General features: G+C 44.5%; 1 long non-coding RNA gene across 1 annotated transcript; it reads right to left on the bottom strand.

Annotated features, from left to right (window-relative positions):
- Positions 1–2,348: 2,348 nt before the first annotated feature.
- Positions 2,349–5,743, bottom strand: LOC133266894 (uncharacterized). The gene is made up of 2 exons (XR_009742559.1): positions 5,395–5,743; positions 2,349–2,625 (listed from the first exon to the last, which is right to left on the bottom strand). It is a non-coding gene; the product is annotated as an uncharacterized LOC133266894 (long non-coding RNA).
- Positions 5,744–6,272: the final 529 nt, after the last annotated feature.

Here is a 6,272-nt window from a genome sequence, read left to right as displayed (position 1 = left end):
TTGTAAAAGTTGATTCAAAAACACAAACATTCAAAGTAGGAACCGTGGCTATACTTAACAGGGTGCATCTTGGCAGGTGGACCATTACACCATTACATTAAATGGATAAGTACTTCCAAGCAAATCACACTACCCTTGCATGGACCGGTTGGTTATTTATCTCTTAAACTTCATTTTTAAAGTATGTTTATTTAATTTTTAAGCAAACGTGCAGTTTTAAGCGGTCACCACTTTTTCCTGCTTTTACAGGGAGTGAACTTATCTCTGAATTTTTAATGGAATATTTTTATGGTTTTATGCAGTCTTAAAATAAAGAACTCTGCTGTATTTTTTAATTTTTTTTAGTCTTCATTCAGCTTTAAGCCAGCTACCCTGGAGAAAGCATCAACTTTTCTAGTGCAACTAAAAGGTAAAAAGATAGAATGAGGACTGGGATTTCCCAAACAGTCTGAAGCAATATTTGGAAGATGCAGATGCAATGAAAGTTGGTGTACTACTAACTTGGAGATTCTGAAAATAGTAAATTCTGCCTGCTGGTTAAGTACATTAAATTCTGGTAGAACTTGATGCAAGACAACAGCATCCCATCCACAGATTTACTGTGCTTTAACTTAACCTCTTCTAATCAGTTTATACATTCAAAAAACATGGCATAAACTATTGTCTGAGGTTTTCAGTTGTTAAAACACAGCGTTAACATCTAGAAGAAGATGTGAGAGTCAGGGCTGTGTGACAAATCCGGTGTTCACTGCATATTGTTTATATGCAAACTCTTATCGGATTTGAGAGGGCTGTAAAGAGTATTTGACTAGATTTGTTAAGAGTGGATCTCCATTATTTGGCTCAGTCTCCTACCAAGACTTCAAATGCTATCAGTGTGTGCTAATGCTGGCAGAACATCCATCAGATTAAATAAATCACTTCTAATGGAGCTCTCTTTTGTAAATGATGGTGGCTGGTGGGAAGAATGTACAGACCCGAACTAATGGAAACGCCTGGTTAGCATCTGACCAGTAGATAACCCTGAGACCAGGACTAGCCCTAGTCACTTATCTTTGCGAGAGATACCCCATTCTGACTTCAAAAGTAAAAATAAAGTCTGTCATTTTCTTATCTAAAAATAACAGAGCATGGTTATGTTGAAGTACCATCAGGACAGGGACTGTAACCATACTGCTCATCTGTGATTTATGTTTCCTGTGAATCCTTATTAAGTGCGTCAGACTCCACAAGTAGGAACCAGCCTGCTGCACTAAGGACATGGCCATCCCCAGCAGCAGGGCAAGTGGAGTGACTGGCGCAAGCCCCCATGAGAAAGCATTTCCTTTGTCATGCCCCAAAGTATACTTGGAGCCAGGCTAGACTTAGCAAGATGGGATCATCTCCTCCAGGGTCTGTTCTTTCCTAGAAGTTTATCATCCATCATGAAAGGCTTAAAGCTTGTCAGGGTTTATCAGCTGTAAATCAGGGGGTTTTAATGTTAAATAAATCAGCTGCTCTTCCCAGGAGAGTGATGGTAAGTGTTTATGGCTTTGAGGCATCCCAAAAATGCATCAATGTGTTGCTGTAGGGAGCTAGTGGCTCTGGCTCTCTCCTCTACTGGCCTCTTCTCCCACCTGGTGGCCTTTGATCTCCTTGTAAACTCAAAACACAGTGACAGCCATTTGCTTTTCCTGCCTTGTGGGTAGGAAAGCTGGCCTCTGCCTTGTACCAGTGCACGTTTTCAAACACATTTGTCCAGCTGAACCAATTTGGGTAAAAACTGGGAGGGGGGAGGAATCAAGCTCCTTTCATGTGTGAAGGCACAAGGCTGGGCTGAACAGGGTCCCCAGGGATGCTCAGAGTGCCAGTCAGGTGTAGTTTTTGAGCCCATCCTCACACACAAGCTAGGAAGCTCAGTCCCCAGATGGCTGAGGTCCTGTAGGTGCTCAGCTCATCGTGCAGAATCTGCCAGCTCACCCTGAGCTGCAGGGCAGACCACGATGGGACTTGGTTTTGTTGGCTCCTGTGCTCCTGGGTGTGTGTGGGCTTTCTTCCAGGGGCCATGCATGGAGATGGCAGGGGGACCACAGCTGGCTAGCACACATACCCCTGCCCTGCACACACCAACCTGGACTGCAGGCTGGTGGTGGGGCCAGAAATGTGTTGTGTGTGATCATAGAGGGGCACAGCATGGCCAAGGACTCAGGATTTTGGGCCTTTCCTCAAGGGGTTTGAACCCACTGCTCTCCCAGCCCAGGATGCTCCACGTGGGAATGTCTTCTGCCACACAGTCCACACTTCTGAAGCTGAAGCACACGTTGCAAAAGCTGCTGCAAATAATAGCCTTTGCATGGATTCAAGGCATAAGTGCATGGAAAAGCAAGCTATTGGGGTTACTGAATACACAGAAGTGGCTTTCAGCTCTGGGAAAGGCTGATAGCTGAGAGTTCTGGTGTGAAGACCCTCTTCCATAGGCATCCCCCTATGGTGACTGATGATGGTGATGGGATACTGGACAAGAAGGATCCTTGGTGTGATCCAGGAGAGGCTCAATATTGAGAACAGGACAGTAGTCACCTGAGGCAAAAGGATGGTAGATTAGGGAGGTCACTGGATGAGGAGAAACAGGATGTTTTGTTTTCCCTGTAGAGAAGGCAACCACTGAATAAAAAACTGATACGGGGCAGGGCCATGACTGTCAGCAAAGCCATGCTCCATGCCCCAACCCTCTAGTGAGAGTCTGCCAGAAACAGCTGTAGTGACCCTTGAACCACACAAAGTAGTTGCAGTCTGAAGCTCCCATGTTTTCTGGGTGTCCTCCCCTCAGGAGCCAGCACTGCAGGTGATCGAGTTCCCTGACACATCCTGCTGCTCAGCACCCTGGCTGCTGAAAATCAGACTCAGGACTGATACCCTAAGAGGGGTATAGATGGCAACACAGTCTATGCAGAATAGATGCTGAAAGCTGCTCCAAAAATGGGCACCTTAACTGCAGATGCTGCCACATGGAGCATTGCCATGTCCATGACTTTCTGCTGCCTGCCTGCCACAACAGATAACCGCCTGGGCAGTACCGAGTGCTGGAGGGTCTTGGGTTTTGCAATCAAAGAGGATACAGCCAAAATAGTTGCACCAGTAGTTAGCAATAGTAGGCCATGACAACCTCTTCACTGCACCGCATCTTCATTTCCACAGCTGGAAAACCCACCAAAGTAGGCAAAGCTGCAGATATAATTTTGAGGCAGAGCAGGGCTGTTTCCCTGTTGCTGGGTGTGAAACTTGGGGAGGTGACCCTCATTTTTACAGCTCCCTATTCATGGAGCCACTGAGGCTGTAATGAAATGGGGCATGAGGGTAGGAGGCATAGCTGAAAATTGTATTTTTATTCAATACTAAGCAGCCAACTGCTGAAGAAGACTTCCATCATTCCCGTGTATTAGGTGGGGAAGCCCAAAGTGAGAGGGACTCATACTGTGCAGATGTTCCCTCTACTTCCTTATTTTCTCCTAGTTGCTGGAATATGTGTAAAGTTAGAGCACTGGTTTTCAAATCGCCTTGAAACTCCTTTCAGTGAAATATACAACCTAAAGTGTCTTCAGCCAAGCAGTGGGAATGCCTCCAGAAGGTGCTGTGGACATGCTTGTGGAATACTGCATGGCAGTTTGTTCTGCAGGGCACTGGGGGTGGGAGTGTTTATAGCCCTCCTGCTTCAGCTCTAAGCTGGTTTCTGACCTACTATTCAAATGTTTCATCAGATTATTTCTCTCAGATCTGTTATCTCTAGTAAATAAAGCTCAGAGATGAAATATCACCTTCCAGTGATTAAGCAACAAACTACATTGATTCCCTGGCTAATCATTAGCCAAGATCTTTGGAGCATGGCTAAAGTTTATACCCTGGGGCAGGACAGAAGCTTGAGAGGACAGTGCTGATACCAACTGATGGGTATCCCTCAGGCCTTGAATCCAGGCTCCCGAAGGAGCCAACTACCCTTCTCCTGCTGGGGATGGGGCATCTAGGAGCAGCTGTAGGACATAGAATGGTGGCAGACACTGAGCTGCTGGGAGTGGCTTGGTGGCAGTGGGCAGCAGGAGGCCCCTAGGCTGAGTACCAGGGGCAGCACTGCAATTCCCCCCTGGGTGACCTCCAGCACAGCTGGTTGTCTTTGCTGACTTCTCTTGCTACCCATGCTGTTCAAGCTGGTGCCTTCCTTGCTTCCCTTGCTTCCTTCGCCTCATGAAGAACTCCCAGCATTGCTTCTCTAATGTAAGGCAAATAGTTTTTTCCTTTTTTTTTTTTTTTAATCTGCAAGCATTACCAGTCACTCCTTTCGTCCTTCCTTGAGAAGAAAACCAAAAGCAGAGCTTCCAAGTAGAAGGAATTATGTACTTACGGCATCAGCTTTTAGATGAAGCCAAATCACGTCTCCCAGATGATGCATTGCACCTGATGTAACTCACATCTAACAACACAGCTAGTGTTGACAGGTGATTTGCTCTGTGTGCAAGGGCACTCGCTGTTTTACCATTTATCATCCTATGGTACACAGAACACTTTTGTCCTGCAGCCAGCATGCTTGACTTTTGCAATAGCAGGAAAGACAGCCTCTCACTCCCCTTTTGAATTGGGACCCCAGAGAAGTACTGTTAAAATAAAGGACCTGTTAAAGAAAAGCTTCCTTGTCATCTGTTCTACATTTGTTTTGTTCCTGTAAGATATAGGAGAGCTGAAATACAGACCCATACAAATATTTACTTTTCCATAGTCCTGGTAACTTGCAGAGGAGCTATTCCTACTTCCTACACTCTACCTCACTGGGATAAAATATTTTTCCCTAACACAGACCAACCAAACCATATCCATGCAGAGTTCTGTGTGAGGGGTTTCAGGCATCTCTTAAAACAAACAAGCAAATTAGACTGTCAGAAGTGTAAAAGTGTGGTTGTGCACAAATAACCTTTCCCACATTAAATAACATCCTAATGGGTGGTGCTAGTGGAATTAATAGCTGAGTTTATAGCACTTTGGCTAAAGGGCTGTCAGCTGGGGCAGATAAAGCCCAGACTGCAGCCAGAGTAGATCCCAAGGACATGTCCTAAAAGAGGGGTGGAGAACCATTCTCACACCCCTGTTCTTTGAATTAATAAGCATTAATTAACAAGTGACCTTACAGCATCTTTGAAGCTGTTAGAATGCTCTTACCAAAGACAGGGCAGATAAACAGGGTGAAACTGATCTTCTCTCCCATTAAAACTTCTCTTACAACTTGAAGAAAGGCAACCACCACTACAAACTCTGCTTAATTTCCTGTCTCGCTCTGCTCATGTTACTCCATGAGATTAGTTCAGAATACTTGAAAGACATTCAGAATCTTTTCTTTTCTTTTTTTTAAAAAAAAAAGCCAAATCTTACCTGCCTTTAAATCCTCACCCCTTCCCATTGTGTTCTCCTCCTGTCAAATCCAACAAAATTCCTGCAAACTTGTTTAAAATTAAGACAACACATAAATATCTTGCACATGGTAAGCATAACACAGGATTAGCAGCTGGGAAAGCAAACAAAGTAAAATTGGACTCATAAATTAATCCAGGTCAGTTATAGAAGCATAATTAACTGTTCAAGGATTAAGGAAGTCTTTTAAAGAAGATATTTAAGCAAGCATTCTGCTAAAAAAAAAACCCTGAACATTCAAGGCCCCCACTAACCCATTTATAAGAGAGATTTCAGAGTATAATTCACCAAAGATCTCACCACTGTATTGTGACCCTTTTCCCATAGCGCAGTCTGGCATCCCACTCTGCGGGGTTTCTCTGGTATAATTTTCTTCCTGGTGACCAAAACAGTGTTGATAACAGAGGGATGTTTTGGTCATCGCTAAGCATAAGTGTCAAGGCCATTTCTGCTTCTCACATTGTCGTGCCAGTGAGTAGGCTGGGTGTGCACAAAGGGTTGGGATGGGCACAGCCAGGACACTACAGCCACAGTGCAAAACCCAAAAGGAAGAGCAGTACATGGTGCTGTCCCATGCTTTTCAAACATCCTATGCAGGTTTTCCACTGAGAAGGAATATTGTGGCCTATGACAAAACAAAAAGAAAAAGAATACTTCTGAAGCACGTGACTAGAACAGAAACATTTGTGATGTGATCTCATGTGAGGAGCAAGAAAATGATTTGAGGTAGAAAGCTACAGGCAGTGAGGTTCTGCTGTAAACACGGTTTTAGGCTCCTGGAAGCTTATTTATTGCATCATCTGAAGTTTTGGATTAACAGAAAAGGACAATGTGACACA

This window comes from Pezoporus flaviventris, unplaced genomic scaffold, assembly GCF_033815535.1.
Source record: "Pezoporus flaviventris isolate CSIRO_AGI_PZ_B2104156 unplaced genomic scaffold, CSIRO_AGI_Pfla_v1 ptg000007l, whole genome shotgun sequence".
Lineage (NCBI taxonomy): Eukaryota > Metazoa > Chordata > Aves > Psittaciformes > Psittacidae > Pezoporus > Pezoporus flaviventris.
Note: the sequence above shows the minus strand (reverse complement) of the source record. Positions and strands in the feature narration are given on the sequence as shown.